The sequence below is a fragment of the Petaurus breviceps genome, unplaced genomic scaffold (assembly GCF_028583685.1).
Source record: "Petaurus breviceps papuanus isolate PSGF00001 unplaced genomic scaffold, PetGlider_PUasm1.0 90205, whole genome shotgun sequence".
NCBI lineage: Eukaryota > Metazoa > Chordata > Mammalia > Diprotodontia > Petauridae > Petaurus > Petaurus breviceps.
The window spans coordinates 1,792,098-1,814,045 of NW_027187196.1; the positions used below are offsets into that span (position 1 = coordinate 1,792,098).

At 42.1% G+C, this 21,948-nt stretch overlaps 1 protein-coding gene and 1 pseudogene across 1 annotated transcript in view; both read left to right on the plus strand.

The window, feature by feature from the left end:
* Window positions 1–21,948, plus strand: part of KLHL4 (kelch like family member 4) — a 165,219-nt gene that overhangs the window by 46,366 nt on the left and 96,905 nt on the right. The window lies entirely within an intron of this gene.
* On the plus strand, window positions 7,905–9,271 carry LOC138176829 (E3 ubiquitin-protein ligase makorin-1-like; annotated as a pseudogene).

The window sequence follows — 21,948 nt, forward strand, 5'->3', positions numbered from 1 at the left end:
GATATATGAAAGTTAACATTCTGTTGGTTCCAAAAAGGAGGCAGCTTAGAGGGAATATAGGTAGTGCCTGTATTTATCCCTTCTGCTTTAACTCTTAGTATCCTAATATTTGACACGTATTTCAAAATGTGTTGTTACTTATTCATTCAGTGGTTTTACAATTTTTTGTTTGTTTCTTGGTAATAAGTACTGTGGACTTTAAAATACGTCACATCATTTGGCTCAAACTGTGCACAGGTAACTATGAACTGTGAATTGCTTGCTGGACTTTCTCCACTCCTGCTCCTGGTAAAACACTGCTTGAGAGAAAGAACAAAATTGAGCTGACTTCATCCACCATTTCATGTTGTGTAACCTCAGCTGGGCCTCATAATTCCTTTTATTTTATCCCTAGCAGCTCTCTCATTTCCCACAATGTCTGCTCCAAATCTTTTCTTCTCTCCTTTCCACTGTAAGCATACCCCAGCCCCTACACATAGAGCAGATGATTTGTTCTGTAAAATTTGGATTCAGTCAAAAGACTGCACTTATAGATCTAGAAGGCCATAGATTCCCCATCCCTGATTTAAACTCCACTTTCACTAAGAAGACTGAAGCTATCTAGTGGGGGGGGGGGGTGCTTCACCAACTGTCCCTTCCATTCCTCCCAACTTTTAAACATCATTACTCATTCTTTCATCCTTTGTTCTGACACAAAAGTAGGTATGCCTATTCCTCACTAAGGCAAATTTCTACTTGTACCCTTGATCCCATGCCCCCTTACCTTTCAGGGGTGGGGAATCTGTGGCCTTGAAGCCCCCACCCCTTCAAGTCTAGGACTTCTTCACCATCTGCCCCTTTCCTTTTCTCTACAAATCTGTTGAGGTCTAATTCTAAAAAAGCGTTCTTTGACTGTCCTAGCTAATATAGCCACTGTCCCTTCTTTGTCATCCCCTTCTTCACCGAACCTCTTGAAAGCATTGTTCATAACCAATGCCTCTTCTTTCTCAATATTCACTGTCTTGCCAATCACTTGCAATCTGATTTAGGGTTAAAGAGTCACAGATTTAGAAGTGGAAAGTGTGAATAACCAGGTCTTTCTGGAATATGGGCATACGCCGAGAGGCAGACCAGATCGTTCTGGTACGATGGGTCCTAGTTATAATGCAGAAGGTACTTTGCTAGCTTCTCGGTCCAGTCTATTAGTCCATATTTCGACACTGCCAGAAACGCCAGACGATTATTTCCAGTATGTCTTGCTTTCTTCCGACCGTTTATGAGACATATGTTGTCTATGAAAATAAGGCTAGCCTCATGTCCACTTTGAACAATCTGCTCAAACCTGTCCTGGTGGCTTAGCAGCTGTGTTTATGTCAGCTGAGAGGCTGCCCCCTTCCCTTGTACAGCCACTTCTACTATTCCCTGGGAACACTTCAGCCAGGCTGAGGCTATAGGAGCACCGAGGGCAACAAATGAGCAGGTTGTTTGAACCTTCTGTCATCAGGCTGCCTTCCACACCAAGACCTGAGCTTCCCTTGAGAAGCTCCCCCAGGACCACATTTTCTAATTGTGAGTGTTCCCCTTCTCTATATACTGTATTTGAAAAAACCTTGGATTTTTGCATGCCTAATATTTGAATATGCGCGTCTAACTGGGATGTCTGTATGCTGGTTGTCTCCAGAGAAGAGCATGCAAAAACCCTCATAAATGGGGTCAGGGCAGAGATTTTCTGAGATGCTTCACAAATGCCTTATTGTCTTCTAGGTCAATTCAGAAATCTTGGGCAGCCCCATCTCTCTCCAGGCTTGCATTTCTGTAGATCTTCTTCCTACTAATCCAACAGGGTTTCCCTTGAATTTGCAAAATTGTTCTAATCTGTCCCTCAAGTAGGACAACTGACTTGTCCCAAGATGCCCTGGACCACTAGGCCCATTCTATTCAGAGTCTGTAGGCAATACTGACTGGGGTAGGCTTACCAATTTGTCTCAGGGTTCTTATATGTAAGAGAATAAATCCTACTGTACCATTATTCCTGAGAATAAGCAGAGATCTCAAAAAGACTACTATGAAATTCGGGCTTGAGGAAGTGAGCCAGGTTTCTAGCTGATTCAGTGTTCCCTCTGTCCACCCCTGCCTTGACTGTCTCTTCATTCACTTATTCTCATCATGTAGTCAGTTAACAGGATGAAGCCATAAAAAGGCTAGAGATTTAACTGATAGACTGTGTCACTGGGGTGAATTCCGCAGGCTATCAGCCAGTCAGTCAACAAGCACTATGTGCCAGGTACTATGCTAAGTAAAGGAGATACAAATCCAAACACAAGTATGGTCACTGCCTTCAAAGAGCTTGCATTCTAATGGGAAAAGATAATACATACAAGGGGAGCTGAAAGGCAAGGGCTAGGGTAGATGCCCGTCTTTGAGGCCAGTGGCTGGAAATGGAGCCTCCAAGATGGAAGTTTCAGGAAAAGCTCACTAGTGGAAGAAGGGACTCATAAGAGATGAGTGAGGATACAGTCCAGGCCATCTAGGACAGTCACTATGGGCTCTTCCCCAAAATGGAGGTTCCAGGGAGAACTCACCAATGGGAGAAGGACCTTCAGGACCAGAGTGAGGAGGAAGGTGAAAGATGATGACTCAGTCCAGAGAATGAGGGATGGCTGGTCATGGCCCTTCCTCCAAATGGAGCTTCTGGGAAGATCTTGCCAAGAAGAGAAGGGGCCTATGGCATAGTGAGGAGGCAATGGTGGAATAGTCCTGCCAGGGTAGATATAGACCAATGTGCAGTTCAAGTATTGCTTCAATATGTCATTCCATCCCACAAGGCTGGTAACCTCTCAGCCAAAGTGGCTGTGATATGAACAAGCAATGCCTAGGCTAAGGGGCCAGGCTTCAAGCAGCTGAACTGAGAAAGGGGTGGAGGATTTGGAGGGCAGAGGTTCCTTATCAGAAGGGATCTGTTGGGTAAAAATTAAATTCCGTTCAAGGCCCTCAGTGACAAAGTCTCATCCAGGTGAAACTAAAACTAGGCTTGACAGGATAGAAGGCAGAGAGCAAACTCAGTCTGCCAAGGAGTGGCAGAAATTATCCCCACTTCTGCAGAGATGACTCCCCAGCAGGACAGCAGAAGAAACTGCACCTAGCAATCCCATCTTTGGCCAACAGCATCCCTTACCTCTGTGACCCTGTTCATCTTTCAACTTAAGATGGCTTCTCACATCAGCCTAGAAAGCTAAAGGTTCCTTTAGACTTACATACATTACCTACAATAACAACTACAGTAATAGTTATTCGATCAAAGAGAAAAAAACAACAGAAACAAAAATATAATAGGCAACACTGCTATAGTCTTTTCAAGCTTTCTAAAGCTTTACATAAATCATCACACTCAGATTCCACTACAATTCTTTGAGGTAGGCATTAGAGATGAAAGCCTAGCATTGAAGAAACAAAGTCTCAGCCCAGCATAGGTAACCAGCCAAGGCTAGGCCTCCAGGTTAAGAATCTAGGGTCTCTGCCACTAAACTATGGCTGTTTTCATTTTTGTATTCCCAGGGCCCAGGATAGCAATTTGTACCCACTACCTGGTTACTGAATTGATTGAAAGCATTATTCACATTTTCTAAAATTCAAGTGGGTCTTCAGTATCACACAATTCCTACATTCATCTCTAATGAACTTCCCATTCAAGTCCACACAACAGCTGTTCTAAGCATTCCTACATTTTCTAAAGGCTTTTCTCTCCATGTTTTCTAGCCTTAGAGGATGAGGTGGTCCTTGCCAAGGACAATCCCTCCACTCACACTGTGGATTTCATCATTCGCTCGTTTCCACGACATCTGCTAATGGAAATGCCTGGACATGCACTGCTTTCACACATATTCCAAGAGTCTGATGAACATGGGATCTTTTATCCTTGGCAACTATGTGCCTTGGCAGACTCTATCTGCCAGTTCTTTCTTTGAAAACAAGAGTGTAAATTTACTAAGCATACAGAATTGATCACATTAAGAAAATTTTAGCTCAAAAAGAAATATGCAAAACACTGTACATGAGAAGAAAAATTAGCTTAATCACATGACTACATGAGGAACTTAACCCTAAGAGCTTTTAACTGTAAAGCACACATATTACAGTCAGGCAGAAGAGAAAAATATATATAAGACTAATGAAAGTGTGCCAAAATTTATGAGAAGAGGAAGAAATAAACATGCAGAGATGATACTGGAGACCAAAATGGAGGCTCCAGCTTGAAATGAAAGCCCTTCCAAGGGGACATGAGAAAGTAATAAAAATACCTTTTCCAGGATCCTGCTGAACCACTCATATTCCAATGCTTTGGACTACAAACTAGAATATGGAGAATAAATGTAAAACCAAGCTAAAACAAAAGGCAGCAGCAAAAGAAAAAGCATCCATGCTCTACTCCCTCTCTGCCATAGCTAGTTCAGAAAGGCATTTTAGGTGCATGTGCCCAAATTATTCACATGGAACATATAGTCTGTGCCTACAGTCCCTGCATGCAAAGATGAACCACAGAAAATAGCAGCAACTTCCAAAATAGATGGAGCAACTTTCATGGACAAGGACCCTCTTTTATTCAATGACTGGTCATCTAATTAGGTCACTTAAAACCAGTTTTAATGCCCCAAGCAGTAAACATTTCCAATCAGAATCACATTAAAGTCTGATTTCCATTGCTCTATAATTTGCAATAAACCAAATTATGTTAAACATAATATTGAATGTATTAAATAAATTGAGGTCAGGTTCATTGTAAACTATCCTTAGTACTTATCAATGTGTTTAGCACATAGCAATTAATAGATAAGCTCTTAATAAATGCTTGTTGAATTGAATAAAATCAGGTCAATTAAGATAAAAATGCAAATAAATCATTTTTTTGTGCCCAGAAAGCCTTTGCCAAGTTATCCCTCATTTGAAAGCAAGATTTGGAGATACCCTTACATTCCTACATGGTAAAGAATCATAAACTAATCTTAATCTATATATATCTTCTAATCCATCTGATACAACATCCTACTTTGGTTAGGCAGAGGGTGAGGAATTAGGCAGGGAAAGGCAAAAATCCCTCATATCAATTCCCAAATTGGAAAGATGAAATTCCCAATTCCCTTGCTTCTTTCTTTCTTTCCCTCCAACCTATAAGAATTATGAGAAAGCATTTCCTCCCTCCCTGAAAAAAATTAGCTTCTTCCCCAAGAGTCAAAGGCTGAGAAATTATCTGTAACTCCTTAAATTCTAGTATTTTACAGCATATATACATATGTGTATGTAGCTTTGAAGTTTTCAAAATATGATCTCACTTAAGCCTTACAACTATCCTGGGAGGTTGGTAGAATTGGTATTATCATTCCCATTTAACTCAGGTGAAATGACTCATCAACAGTCACACAGCCGAATCTCAATCTCTGAACTTGGTATTCTGGATTACAATTTGTTGTCATCTCGAAGAGGACCATGACATCAGTAAAGTGATATCATAACTTGCAAGTGAATTGGATATAAGTGAGTGAGGGCTGTGCAAAGCCACCAGCCTCAATTTCTCCTTCCCCAACCCTGGGACTACTGAACCCCACCAGCTATCCAGATAGAAGGCAGGAGAAGCAATAAACATTTCAAAGATTCACTGATCATTTTCTGATACGAATGCCAAGAAATCTGTGTCAGGCAGGCCCAAGCATGTGGCTTAAGCCTAACCCCCACCCCCTCAAGATAGGCTCCAAACTTTAAGGTGTGCTATACAGACTACCATGGCGAGTCACTAGGTGATGACACCATTGAGGAATCAATTCTCAAGGTATCTGAAAGAGAAAAAGATATTAAATGATTGGGGGATGAGGGGAACCCATGTATGTTATTCGTATAAAAAAGGACAATTGTGAGGATATCAAACACTAGCAATCTACTTTCTCAACTGTACAAAAGTCTTGTGAAAATTGTCTATACCCTTATGGAGTGAAAGTCTAAGAAGGGAAAAGGGAGTCTTCTCTACATTAAAACAGATCTCTAAAGCCACATGATCGAGAGGTATACAGAATACAAACATCTCAAAGTAACTAATTTATAGGATTTGGATAGGAGTAGTACAGCATGAGACAGCATAGATTGGGATCTGCATCTGGTTGAAGCTAATCCCCAAATCTCTGAGATAACAGAGCCATCAATCGATATATTATACAAAATATCTTTCCACGCGTATCCATTCCTGCCCTTCATACAATGTATCTTTCTTGATGTTCTTTGAACATGGCATTCCATCTCCTGTCACTACATCTTTGCACAGGTTGTCCCTCATTATTGGAAAGTACTCTTTCCTCAACTGTGATCTCTTCAAATCCCCAAAGTTTAGCTGAAATGCCAATTTCTACATGACATCTTTCCTGCCCAGCTGTTAGTGCCTCACCGTTCAAATCACTTGATGCCTGTGTTTGTGAGAGTGTGTGAATGCGTGTGTGTGTGTGTGTGTGTGTGTGTGTGTGTGTGTGTGTGTGTACAAGTTGCTTCTTCCAAAGGGACATAACTTCTTTGGGAGAAGGAAATATCACATTCTTGTGTTTACATTTCAAACACCAAGCAAGCATTTTACATATGCTTATTGATTGATCTATGCCAAAAGGACTGCCTACCAGTGGGAAGAAATTTTTAAACATATCCATTAGTTATATTTCTTCTAAAATTCACCTCAGCCAAGCAAGGTTAGTATGGACCATGGACTAGGACAAAATAAAACCTGGTGATATACAATCAATTGTTATAATTGTATCAGTTTAAGTCTGACCCTACCTATATCTAATTTAGGCAGAAGAGAAAAAGTGAGAGGCACAGACAACTATGCCAGAATGAGAGGAGGAGATGTAATAGCCAAAAAAAAAAAACCCAAACAAACCCCAAAACAAACCCAAAACCTAGCAGGGATTTTCAAATCTGTGATGTGTGTGCACATTAGCGAATCCTCCAAATGAAGTATGGTAATATATAGTACCTCTAATACTAAAATCCCTAAAATAGAATTTGAGAACACTGTTCCAAAATATAAAGTGACCTAATTACGTTGACATTTAAAATGTTTTCTATTCCTTGAACTTACTCAGTGGATAAATGAGCTTTACATATGGTATCACACATAATAGCTATTCTTTTCTCATATTAAAAAAAACAACTTTGTTTTGAGGTAAATACTTCCTCAGGAAAAAAAAAATCCTGCTCTACTTCAAATTAATAAATATTCTAAATTCTAATTAAATAATCAAATACAATATTAAGCTGTTGATGAATTAAATATTAAATGTAGATTTTGTGTATGCCATACAAATAAGCAACTAAAAAAAGTCATGATTAATTTGCCTATCTAATTGGAGCTTTGCTAGCAGAACATTCTTGAATACTTGTCCTAATCCCCTTCTCCTCTCTCCCCCACCCACAGACACACATGCACACACATGCCTCGTCAAAATGCCATTTAGTGATTTCCTGACAGGTTATATTCAAATCAAATAAACTACTGTTTCAGAAACCTTGAAAGAAAAAGATAGAGAGAAATATTGGAAATGGATTTAAGAAAATAGTTTTTGCAAAGGGTCATTTTCTTAAAGTGTCAGGATTTTCCCTATGAATTACTAATGGGCCCCCATATGTTTTGTTTTTAAGCCAAGGAATTCACTAAGTTATAGTGAAATTGAACCAAAAATATTTCTACTCTGTATTCTATGGTTTCTTTTTTTCCCCCTTAAACTGATTTTTCAGGAGCCCTAAAGCTTATTTTTACTTTTCACCCCTTACCCCAAAGGTCTCAATTTTCTGTCAAGGGAAGAGTAATCTTTCCTGACATCAGGACCAAGAGGTGGAAGCGTGATAATCAACAACTTCATCATAAAGGATAACTCTTACTTGTCACTGTTTCTATGGAAACCAAACCCTCCAGTCACTATGGGCCGGCTAGAGTTGAGAAAATCACACATAAGCTGGCCAGCCTACAATGTTTATGAAGACCAGATAGCTATCCTTTCAACTCAACTCAGAAATGTGTCTTTGTCTTGGTATTCTTTCCTAGATTCCAGTACCAACTGTTTAAACTTAAATATTACCTTAGGAGTCCACAAGATCAAGCCTGACAGTGGCAAAAGTGGAATCGGCTACCATTCTCAGGGTGAGCACCTCGTCCCCTCGTCGGGAAGGGGAGGGGGAAGGTCACCCCAATGACAGAGGAGGTACCAGGACCAGAAAAGTCACCTGCAGGTATTTTATGAATGGGTTTTGTAAAGAAGGAGACAACTGCCAACATTCCCATGGATTGCCCAAGAATCTGGAGGCCATGGTGCGTAGTGATTATCACCATGCTCCTGAAGACTGCTGCAGAAGTGAACGTGATGGGGCTCGTAACGTAAAACCGGCTGCTCTAAAACTCCATCCTCCAGCTTCCCCACGTCTCCCGTCACTGGAGTATCCTCAAGTTGAAGTCAGTCCTGGCACAGGAAAACCATCAAATGCCAGTTTTGCTGCTACAGGAGCAGGTACAGATGACTGGGTCTATGCTATCGAATTTGTTCCCGGAAAACCTTACTATGGACGTTTTCCCCACACCTGTGGTGAAGCATCCCAGCAGGGCCATGTGACAGAGGAAAAGTCGGGGAGCCAGCCAAGGGAGGAGGAGGAACCAAAGAACACTGCGGAAGGAGAACGTCCACGTAAAGAGGGACCCGTGTGTCTGCAAGATGATTCATGCGACTTGTGTGGACTCAAGTTCCCAGACACTGAGGACGCCACCCAAAGACTTAGACATAACAAATCTTGCATCGAGGCCCACGAGAAGGACATGGAGCTGGCTTTTGCCGTCCAGCGTAGCCGGCATCTGGTATGTGGAATCTGCATGGAGGTCATCTACGAGAAGGTCAACCCCAACGAGGTCCGCTTCGGAATCCTCTCCAACTGCAATCACACCTTCTGTCTGAAATGCATCCGTAAATGGAGACGCGCCACACAATTTGAAAATAAAATCACCAAGGCCTGCCCAGAGTGCCGGGTCACCTCGAACTTTGTCATCCCGAGTGAGTTCTGGGTGGAGGAGCACGAAGAAAAGCAGAAGCTCATTGAACAGTACAAGGAGGCTATGCGCAGCAAGCCCTGCCGTTACTTCGATGGAGGCCGAGGCAGCTGTCCCTTCGGACTCAACTGCTTCTACAAACACGCCCAAGACTAAAGCGCCGGGAAGGAGCCTCCCAGGCTCACCAAGGCAATCCAGCACTCCTGGGAGCGGGGACAGCAACAATAAGGACTGACGGCCAGAGGGAGCCTCTGAGGAGCGAGGGAGAACACTGCTTACACTTCAGGAATGTATTGCTTAAACTACCGCCCATAGGTACAGAGTAACTGTCAACTGGCGCTCGAGCTGGAGCATGCGCAGTCTCGCCAGGGGCAGGACTCGGGGGGTGGGGGAGGGGAGGAGTCTGGAAGCTGCCTGCTCCACAGGCCTCTGTCATCGCTTAGCTGTGCTTTCGACGCCCTCGCGAGCTCTCCCCTAGTGTCATTTACTTGTCTCAGCCGCCGTCCCCTCAGGAAGTGTGTCGTTCCCTCTGTTGAACAAAGTCATGAGAAATAAATCTTAAAGTTAGTTTTGGTAAAATGTCTTTCTTTCGCAGACAGCTGGAGATCAGCTGCCTCCTCCTCCCTGTGCTCAGGCCTGGAAGGCCCACGCACAGGCCTTTAGGGGGAGCGGTGATCTCCGAGCTCCGCCCACGGGCAAAGAAGGGGCCCGTGGGGGTGGAGCCCGGGGGGAGGGGGAAGGACTAGGGGCCCTTGGAGGCGGGGCCCCGGGGGGGGGGGGGGGGAAGGACTAGGGGCCTGTGGGGGAGGGGCTGCATGCCAGCACCTAACCCCATCCTTGACACTTATTCCTCCAGCTGAAGTTGGCCATTTCACTGACTTGCATGTGACTTATTATCGGAGTAACCAGACCCATGCCCTGGAGCTGAGGCATTAGTGAGTTCTGCTGCTTTGGCCACGCTTCAGCGCCGTGGTACTGCCACCATATTCACCTCCTCTGCTCCTCACCAGCTACTGAACACAGCGGGGAGAGTTCTACCTCTGCTGGACAGGTGCAATCACAAATCCACCTCTGCCCAATTTTAACTGGGGCCTCGCTCAACCAAGCAGTACTTTCATCTCTCCCTAATTGATTCCCCATCTCATTCTGTCAGTAAGCATTTATTAAGCACCTACTATGTGACAGGCCCGGGCCATCTCTCAGTCCTCTTGACCTATATCTTGGCTTCACAGGAGTGAGGCTGGTGACCCTACACAGCCCTTTCTTAAATCCAATTCACTTGCAAGTCATGGCATCTCCTTCCGGATGTCATGGTCCTCTTCCAAGGGCAAACCACGGGTGGCTAGGTGGCTCAGTGAATAGATCCCTGGCCCAGGAGTCAGGAGGTCCTGAGTTCAAATCCAACCTGACACATAACACTTACTAGCTGTGTGACCTTGGGCAAGTCACTTAACCCCAATTGCCCTCCCCCCTCCAAAAAGGAAAAAAAAAAGGACAAAAGAAACAATGTGACAGGCACTGTGTGAAGCCCTAGCGACACAGACAATCATGGTCTAAAAGGGGATACAACATGCAAACAACTATGTACAAACAAGCTAGAGACAGGATGAACTGGAAATAATCCATAGAGGAAAGACAGGAGGGGCATCAGTAAGGTTTCCTATAGAAGGAAGCCAGAGACGCCAAAAGGCAGAGATGAGGAGGGAGAGCATTCTGGCCATGGGGGACAACCAAGGAAAATGTCCTGAGGAGGGAGATGGGAGTGTCTTGTTGGAAAACAGCAAGGAGGGTAGTGTAAGAATGAAGATGGTGTGGGGTAGGGCAAGCAAGGTGTAAGAAAACTGGAGGGGGAAAGGGGTGTCGGGTTCTGAAAACCAACCGATGATTTTCTATTTGATTTTGGAGATGGTAAGGAGACACCGAAGTTTCTTACAAGTGTGGGGGGGGGGGTGTGACATGGTCAGACCTGTTCTTTAGGAAGATCATTTTGACAACTAAGTGGGGGAGTAAAATAAAGAGAGACTTCTATCAAGGGGACCATTCAACTACATTAGCGCAGGAGTGAGCTGATGAGGACAGTATCAGAGGGGAGAAGCGTGACGAAAATAAAACTGACAGGTCTGGACAACAGATTGGATGTGAGGGATGAGAGTGAGGAATCCATGCCCACATCTAGGTTGTAAGGCCTGGGTGGCTGGGAGGATGGTGACATCTTCAACAGTAACAAGGAACCTAGGAAGAACAAAAATGTTTGGGGGATGAGGGAATGATAAGCACAGTTTGGGCATGTTAAGTTTAGGATATCTATGGGACATCCAGTTAGAGATGTCCATTAAGAAATGTGAGACTGATGGTTAACAGAAAGGTTAGATCTGGATAAATACATTTGAGAATCATCCACACACAGATGATAACTGAATTCATTTTGTGGTTTAGTCATTTTTTCAATCATGTCCAACCCACTGTGATTCCACTTAGGGTTTTCTTGGCAGAGATACTGGAGTGGTTTGTCATTTCCTTCTCCAACTCATTTTACAGAGGAGAAAACTGAGGCAAACCAGGTTAAATGACTTGCCCAGGGTCACACAGCTAGTAAGTGTCCGAGGCCAAATTTGAACTCAGGAAGATGAGTCCTCATGACTCTAGGCCCAGCACACTACCACTGCACCACTCTCTCCTAGTCTACACCCTGTCTGACTGTTCTTTCTCAGTCTCCTTTGCTGGCTCATCATCCACATTATGCGCCCCCCCCAGTTATTCCCCAAATACCTGTCATAAGCCCTCTTCTCTTCTTCCTTTATTCTCTCTTTCTCTCTCTGTAACCTCTTCAGTTCCCATGGCTTTAACTATCATCTCTAAGCAAATTATCTTGATCTCTCTCCTCCAAACTACAGTCCTAGATCATTACTTGCCTACTGGACATTTTAAAACAGATGTCCTGGACACATCACATTTCAAAATGAACTCATTCTTTTTTTCCCCAAACTCTCCTTATGTCTTTTCGAGGCACCACCATCCTTCCAGTGCCTTGAGTTCGTTATCTCCACATTATCCCTGACTTCTCATTCTCCCTCACCCCAGATCCAATCAGCTGCCAAACCTTGGCATTTACTTCCTCCATGCCATCCCTCTCACGCAAGCTTTCCTCACTCCTCACACAGTTACCCCCCTAGTTCAGGCACACATCCTCTCACCTCCATGATTGCAACAGCACCCTAATTCGTCTCCCTGCCTTAAGTCTCTCACTACTCCACATAACACATAGCAATCAAAGTAATTTTCCTTAAGTGCAGATCTGACCAACTGATTTCTCTATTCAAACAACTCAAGTGGCTTCTCATTGCTTCCAGGATTAAATAGGAACTCCTCTGTTAAGCTTTTAAAGCCGTATTCAATCGGACCCCCAAGCTCACTTCCCATTGGACATTACTCCCCTTCTCACATTCTTCCATCGACCAAACTGGCCTTTTCTCTGTTCCTCACAGACAACAATCCATCTCCCACCTTTGTGTCTTTGTTCGTGCCTGGGGCCAGCTCCCTCATTGCCTCTTTCTTCCTTAAAGACACAGCCCAAGCTGTCTTGTGCCTGAAGCTTTTGCTCTAGTGCCTTCCTTCTGAAACTACTTTGCATTTGAGTCTGTGTTCTGTCCAGAGTAGCATGATAGGAGTGTGTGTGTGTGTGTGTGTAGTGCCTTAGTATTTATGTTTCTCCTGTTTGCATACATTCTTAAAGGGCACTATGGCACAGTGACCAAGCTCTGTACAAATCCCTTAACCTGTATGCCTCAGTTTCTTCTCCCAGGATTCTTGTTAGGATCAAATGAGCTAAATATTTGTAAAAGTACTTCTGACAGTGCCCAGCTCATAAAAGGTGCTTAATAAATCCTTGTTCCCTTCCTTTCATGTATTTGTCAGAACATGAGCTTATTGTGAGTAGCTGTTAGTTTACTCTTTGTACTTATATTCCCACTGCCGGACACATAGTAGATACTTAATACTAATTGACTGATGTATTTATTGATTTAGCCTAAAAGGAAAAGTTTGGAGGGGAAAGGAACACTCTGTCTTTGTGGCCTAGCAGCTGGAGTGCTACTCTTAGCTCTATGACCCTGGGCAAGTCATTTCATTTTATGTGCTTCTATAAATTCACCCTCCAAGGATGTCTATAGATCAGATGGGGGAGGGGGAATGACATCTTGATTTTTACACATCTATAACTGCAATTTAACATTTCCTTCAATTATTTAAAAACATGCTTCTGTGAAGAGACCCATAGATGTCATCAGTCGGCCAAAGAGGTCCAGAACACATACACACAAAGGCTCCCTGCTCTAAGACAGGCCTGCTTGGACCACCTTTGAAAGCAATGAGCCTTCTGTTATTAGATATAAATAAATGCAGAACGGAATCTCAGGGCCGGAGAGACCTGAATATGGGTGTGAAAAGCCTTTCTTATCAGTATAGGTGCCTGAAATCTAGTCCTATTCAGAGAGGAAAATGGCTTTAGTGGGCTCGGCCCAGATTGTGGCAGGTACTGCTCAGGAAAGTGGCCTGACATCTGGCATCACAAATATAGCAGTCCTCACTCTCTGGCATGGTCTGTGTCTCCACAGTAACGGCACAGACAAACTGTCACAAGGCTCCCTTTATTAACTAGTATAGAAAAGAGTGAGGCTTACCAAGGATTCTCATGGGAAAGGTTTGGCTGTATTGGTGGTTGCCTTGTGGCTGTGCAATAACTTACTGTTACTCACTACTTAGCTTCTGGTTATCTCTTCTGTGTAACTGCTTGCAGGACTAAAAGGGATCAATCCATGATTAGAGCTCAAGCCAACTGTGACCAGATTTCTTGGGCAGGAATTTTAACTTATTAAACTTTATAAGAGGGGTGGCTAGGTGGCACAGTGAATAGAGCACCGGCCCTGGAGTCAGGAGGACCTGAGTTCAAATCCAGCCTCAGACACTTAACATAAAAAAAACTAGCCATGTGACCTTGGGCAAGTCACTTAACCCCAATTGCCCTCCAAAAAAAGGCAAAAAAACCCCCAACTTTATAAGGTCATATGCTGAGAGCTAGATCCTTGGACCTTCCCCACCCCCCAATCCTTTTTGCTTTCTGAGGAAATCTCTGTGTTTTGGGGATGTCTTCTGGAAGAAGCACTTTTCCTAAGTAAACAATGAAAAAATCAATCAACTGATAAGCATTTAATAAGCCACTACTGGCAATATTCAGTAATTGTGTTAGATACTGGGTATACAAAGGAAAAAAATTAAAGGGTCCCTGCCCTCTGGGAACTTTTGCTCTGAGGGACAGTAACATGTATATACAAATATCTATACAAAATAAATCCCAGGTCAATCTGAGATTTGAGAAGAGTATCACTGAGGAGATTCGAATGGTTTCATGTCTTTGAGCAGAGTTTTGAGGGGGAAAAGGTATTCTGAGAAGCAAGGGTGAGGTGGGAGTGTTTTCCAGGCTTGGAGGACACCAGTACAAAGGAATGGAGAATGGGGGATGGAATGACCTAGGTAAGAGTCACCAACAAGGCCAGTTGGACCAGTCTGGGGAGAATAATGAAAATAAGGCTGGAAAAGTAGACTGGGTCCAAGTCGTGACTTGGGCTTTAAAAGCTAAACAGAGAACAAGGGAGCTGTTGGAATTGATTGAATAGAGAAGTCATATGGTCAGACTTGTACTCTAGGAAAATTGTTTTGGTGGTCGTATGGGTGATGAGTAAGAGATAGACTTTAAGAATGTGAGTGAGAGGTGATGAGGGCTTGAACTGGGCTGTTGGCTGTGTGCTTTGAAGAAAGGGGATGGATGGGAGAATAACATGGAGGCAATCTGAGCTTCAGTGAAATTTCCTTATTTCAATGTAGCCTCAAGGCAGTTATTTTCTACAGCTCATCCTGCCAAATGTTGTAGTTTTCATGTTCTTTTTTTTTTTTGCATAGTTAAAAGAGTCCTGCTAGAGAGGGGAAAACTAGGTTGCTTTCTCTTGATCACCTGCTCCCCAACATGAAATTCCCTTTTCCCTGCCCATCCAAATTCTGCCCACTCTTCTAGGCCCAGCTTAAACTGAAGCTCCTTTGTGAAGTCTGTCTTCACAGTCAAATTCCTAGTTATCCCCACCTCCCTGGAGTTCACAGCATTTCTACTGATCTATATTAACTTTTACCAGCCTATATTTATTTCTTCAACTAGATTCTAAGATCTTCGAAGCAGGAACCTTGTTCTGTACCTCTTTGTATCTTCCACAGTGATACATATACAGAAAGTGCTCAATGAATATTTGTGGAATGAATGACAAGCAAATCACTGCTACTTTCTAGGGAATATTTTATGCGCACATACACACATATCAGAGTCTTGCTATAACTTTTCTTTTTTTGGAGGGCAATTGGGGTTAAGTGACTTGCCCAAGGTCACATGGCTAGCATTTGTCTTAAGTGTCTGAGGCCGGATTTGAACTCAGGTCCTCCTGACTCCAGGGCCGGTGCTCTATTCACTGAGCCACCTAGCCACCACCTTGCTATAACTTCTTAAGAACTACATCACTGAACTGCATGTACCCTTTAGTAGACCAAAAATTCAATGATTCCCAACTTTCTCCAAAATAAATTCCAAGCTCTTCTGCTTGGCATTCAATGTCTTCTCTGGCTTTAGCCTCCTTTTCTACCTTGATTAGTGCTGGGAATCCATATAATTGTATGTAACAATAAGAAATGCAAAACCTGTCGAAATTCAAACATATTTTCATTTCTAGTGGCTGCAATAAAGAGAAAATTCTTATATAAAGTGACTAGGTTCAAATAGGAATATAAACAGAAGTACACAACTCATGAATTTGCTAATTGTTCTTCCCTACTATGGACATTAGCATGAGTCTAATCTTTAGGCCAAGGGTGGGGAACCTGTGGCCTTGAGGCCACATGTGGCCTTCTAGGTGCGTGGGTGTGGTCTTTTGACTGAGTCAGAGTTTTACCAAACAAATTCTTTTATTAAGGGACTTGTTCTGTGAAGTTTGGATTCAGTCAGAGGGCTGCACTTGAGGCCCTAAAGGGCCTCATGTGACCTCAAGGTCACAGGTTCCTGGTCCCTGCTTTAGGCCATGACTGCCACAAAGGAACACACAGGGCTAAATAGTACAATTAGTTATACAAGGTCATCTTTGGGGCCTATTTATAGTCTCAAACTAGGAAATGTGCAGTAGTCAAGCTTTAAAAAAAGAAATTCCCTCAAAGAATAATCAGTACTTGCCATACTGATAGGTATGTAGATTAAAAGCAATTTTACAACTGCTTATAGTGTTGGGGAGAAGCCATAAGGAAATACTGTTATAAAATTGGACTTTTCTGAGAATATAAATAATAAATGTTTACCTTTCACAAAGAATATTTACACTGGACTGGAATCAAATAGCAAAAGGTGAGGCTAGGAATGAATAAATCTCCACTATAAAGAAACTAAGTGATAGACCTCATTTTTTTTAAGGCAGTGAAATGTTGTTAAAGTTATGAACTTTTTTTACTGCTCTCATATTCTTAAACTGTGCAATATTTCCCCCTGGTCTAAATCAGGTCAATGAATCAGTTAATTTTCCCTTAGACTACGGTCAAATATTTCTTCATACTGTTAAAATTACTTTACCGTTATATTATCAAGCCTTATGAAACTGAGAAATGTTTAAATTTTCTAGCAACTTAGTAAATGACCTTGAAGTTGGTGATGACCTTGAGGTTTTTAATATTTTAACCAGAAACTGAAAAATGTAGTGCAATGCAGGTTTGGAGAAAAAATCCTGGCTTTGTTAGACACTGTCACATATGAGACCCTATGCAATTCACTTAAACTCTCTGGGCCTCACTTCCACCATCTGTAAAATGAAAGTTGAAATAGATGGCCTATAAGGTATCTTCTGGCTCCAAGACTGGAAAAATCCTTTGAGATCACTTAGTCCAAGTTTATCATTTGACTGATGAGGAAATTGAGGCCCAGATAGATTAAGTGACTTACCAAAAGCCACATCAACAAAGAGAAACAGAATTCACACCTAGGCTTTCTGACTCCAAATATACAGCAGTCTTTTGTCTATAACATGCTATATTTCAAGTAAGTCTCTAACTCTCTCTGGCCAGTCCTATATCCCAAGACAACTCAGTCAGTGCCCTGGAAGATTCCTGGCTGTCCCTAGGATAAGGATTGATGAAACATGTACCATCAACATAATCTTTATAATGGGAAGAAGTGCAAATATGGACAAAAGTCTCTGAGGGAAAAGCTGATGAGAGGCATCTTTGTTAAGGGAGGGAGATAAATGGACCTAATGGGCCTATGCAAACTTCTTATAGTTACCTGAGATTGAAGAATAAAAACAAATCTGAATGACCTACCAAGAATAGGTAGCCTGGAAGATTAAGAATGGAAAAAAGTGAAAGAACTAGGGTTACTTAATTAAATGGAATGTTTTTTTTTTAACCCAGACTGATCATTTCAGGTCAACTGAGATGGACCATGTGCTCTACCAAATTATCTCATAACTAACTCTGAGTTATGGATAAAGACTTCTCTATATTTCCTTGGGCTTTTGCTTTCTAATTTTAGTTAACTTCCAGTTATCTTTTTTTTAATTTTATTTTTTTAATCAAATGCTTTATTAACTTCTAGCTTACAACGTTCATTTCCACCAGATTTTGAATTACAAATTTTCTCTGTTTTTCCCCTACCCACCACTCCAAAACAGCGATCCCACTGGATATCCCCTCCTCCAATCTGCTCTCTCCCATATCTTCTCCCATACGCCCTCCAACTTTGGGCACGGTGGATCTCTAGGCCCCAGTGCCTGTATATCTTATTTCCCATTTACATGTAAAATAATATTGATAATAGTATATATACATATATGGACATATATATTTATATATATGAAACATTTGATTTTAAAACTTTGAATTCCAGATTCATTCCCTTCCTCTCTTGTCACCCACCCTTACTGGGAAGATAAGCAGTTCAGCATAGGTTGTACATGTGTAGCTATGCAAAACATTTCCATAGTAGATATATTGTAAAAGACGGACTATATTTCCCTCCCTCCTATCCCACCTCCCACTTGTTCTATTCTCTACTTTGATTGTGTCCCTTTTCAAAAGTAGGTGCTTCCAAACTTCCCTTCCCCCCAACCTGCCCTCCCTTCCATTATTCCCCCTCTCATCCCCTTCCCTGCTACTCTCCTGTATGGTGAGATACCGTATTTAGTGTGTATGTCCTTACCTTCCTAAGCCAAACTCAATGAGAGTAAGGTTGATTCCCTTTTGACTTCCTGTTCTTCCCCTCCATTGTAACCATTTTCCCTTGCCTCTTCTATATAAGATAGTTTACCCCATTCTGTCTCTCCCCATCTCCTCTCATTATATTCCTCTCTCGCCTCTTGATTTCACCTTTTAAGTATCATCACTTCCTATTAAACTGGTCTTGTGCCCTCTATCTATGTATACCTGTATGCATATATACACACATTCACATATGTATTCGTATGCCCATATACCCTCATATATAGACATATATATGTATGTGTATGTGTATACACACACACATTTCTATTCCCTTCAATTATTTTCATACTGAAAAAAGTTTCCTAAGTTACAATTATTGTTTCTCCTTGTAGGAATGTACATGGTTCAACTTTGATAAGTTCCTTATGATTTCTTTTCCCTGTTTACCTTCTCATGCTTCTCTTGCTTCTGTATCTGAATGTCAAATTTTCTCTTCAACTCTGTTTTTTTCAGCAAGAATGCTTGAAAGTCCTCTATTCCACTGAATGACCATATTTTCCCCTGAAACATGATACTCACTTTTGCTGGGTAAATGATTCTTGGTTTTAATCCCAGATCCTTTGACCTCCAGAATATAATATTCCAAGTCATTCAATCCCTCAGTGTAGAAGCTGCCAGATCCTGGGTTATCCTGTTTGTGTTTCCACAATATTCAAATTGTTTCTTCCTGGTTGCTTGTAATATTTTCTCCTTGATCTAGGAACTCCAGAACCTGGCTATAATATTCCTAGGAGTTTTCTTTTGGGGATCTTTTTCAGGAGGTGATTGGTAGATTCTTTCAATCTATATTTTGCCCTCTGGTTCTAAAACATCAGGGCAATTTTCCTTGAGAATATCTTTAAGGATGATTTCTAGGATCTTTTTTGGATCATGGCTTTCAGGTAGTCCAATAATTTTTAAATTATCTCTCCTGGATCTATTTTCCAGGTCAATGGTTTTCCCAATGTGATATTTCACATTGCCTTCTATTTTTTCATTTGTTTGGATCCGTTTAATAGTATCTTGATTTCTCATATAGTCACTAGCTTCCATTTGCTCCAATCTAATTCTGAAGGAATGATTCTCTTCAGTGAGCTTTTGAGACTCTTTTTCCATCTGGCAAATTTGGCTTTTTAAAGCATTCTTCTCCTCACTGCCTTTTTGAGCCTCTTTTGCCATTTGAGTTAGTCTATTTTTAAGGTGTTATTTTCTTCAGTAAGGTTGTTGACTCTCATTTCATAATTTTCTTGCATCATTCTGATTTCTCTTCCTAATTTTTCCTCCACTTCTCTTATTTGGTTTCAAAATCCTTTTTAAGTTCCTCTATGGCCTGTAACCAGCTTGCATTTTTCTTGGAAGCTTTTGGTGCAGGAGTTCTGACTTCACTGTCTTCCTCCTGGTTCCATGCTTTGATCGTTTTTGTCCCCAAAATAGGAGTCTAATGTTTTCTCTGTTTGCTTTGCTTCCCTTGTTTACTCATGTTGCCACTCAATTACTTGACTTTTGGGCTTTGTGCCACAGTAGGACTCTGCTACCAGAGAGGGGAGCTTTGTCCCAAATGTTGGGGTTTTCTCAGCTGCCGAAGGTGTTAGTTGGGTGCCCTTTCTGAAGCCTCCACATGCTCTGGCAAGCTGGTTGCACACCCCAGGACCTCCACCCTAGACTGCAATACAGGTCCAAGCAGGTTAAAGCAAGAGCTATTACCCCTCAGACTGGTCACATGGTCTCCATACAGTCTGCAGGCCAGGAGCTGAAGCTGCCACATGGCAGCAGCTGCACGGCCACTGTGCTTCAACAGCTTCTCCCTCTAGGATATAAAGGCCGACCGCAATCCCAAACTACTGGATCCTGAAGTCCTCACTGCACTGACCTCTCACTTTGTCCTGGGTATCTATGGGTTGATAATTCTGGAAACTGCCACAGATGCTGGTGATCTGAAGACCCTCCAGTCAGTGGCTGGTCAGGCCTGCCCTGGGGCTAAAACCTCTGGCTTGCAGTGGCTGGGGTAGTGTCCCAGAACACTGCGCTGGCTGCTTGCTTGCTTCAGCAGGAGGTTAGCTTCTCTGTGTCATTTTGTGGGTTCTGTAGCTCCAAAGTTTGTTCAGAGTCACCTTTTACATGAATTGGAGATGGAACTTCCAATTATCTTTATCTTCAATTTAAGACACTGAAACAGATTACCAAAGTAATCATTAGTCATATCTCAACAAACCATCTGCAATAATGATAGAAGTAGGGAAAATACTCTGAACACAGTCTGCAGAATAAAGAAAAGCTCCCCTTTTTTTGAAATGGGGAATTAAAATCTTTTGAAAGAGCTAACCTGTGAAGGAAATGTGGGTTGAAAGAACAGGGACACAGATAGGGACTGGACCTGTGGTTTCATTGATACAGCCAGGTTTCAATTCATTTGAATAACGAATCCCATGAAGTGTTCACATTATTTGAACTTGTACTACATATTTCCATTGAACTGGAATGACCATATTTTGCATAATTCTAACTCTGAACAGTGCCCATTTGCATACACATGTGAGAACACTCCCTCTATCAATTCAGGTTGGCACCCATTCTGCAGCTTTTATGGTCTTAAGAGAGTTGCCTTTTAATCTTATTTCTTCAACTAGATTCTAAGATCTTTGAAGCAGGAACCTTGTTCTGTACCCCTTTGTATCTTCCACAGTGATACATATACAGAAAGTGCTCAATGAATATTTGTGGAATGAATGACAAAACAAACGATGCATCCGGTGAACACCAACATCACCGTTACTTTCTAGAGAGTATTTTAACTCTCTAGAACACAGAGAAGTTCATTGACTTGCCCAGTGTCACATGGCCAGGAGGGGTCAGAGGCAAAACGACCTCAGTTTCCTTGGCTTTAAATCTAGTCCTCTATCTGCTAAGGCACGCTGCCTCTGGCATGGGTAGAACTAGGGCTTGAAAGCTAAATTTGGAGGGTAGGAAGAAAAAGAAAACCCAAATAGATTAAACTAGATAAGCTATCTCCAAAAAATATTACCACTGTTACTTTCTTTGTTCTTTTTTTTTTTGCTTTCTGGAGGCCAACTGGGGTTAAGTGACTTGCCCAAAGTCACAGGGCTAGTAAGTGTGTCAAGCGTCTGAGGCTGGATTTGAACTCGGGTCCTCCCGACTCCAGGGCCAGTGATCTATGCACTGAGCCACCTAGCCGCCCCTCATTGTTACTTTCAGCATAAACTTCATTATCAATCAATCAATGAACATTTATTAAACACCTACTACACACCAGGCATTTTGCTAGGTTCTGGGTGTACGAAGATAAAAATGAAACTGTGTCTATCCTCAAAGAGAGCATTATATCCTATAGGGGAAGACAAATGTACCACATTTACACATATAAATAAATAGACACAAAATTCAAAGCAAGGTAATGGGGGGAAGAGCAGAAAGCACTTAGCAGGGTTCTCAATAAACCCAATAATAGACCACCATAGAAAGTTCCCTCCATAAGTGGATTATATAATACTTACCAGAGCTTAATCAGCCCAAATCTTCTTATTAATTAAAATGAAATTTCAAGGCATATATAGATCATGTGAAAAAGAGCAAGG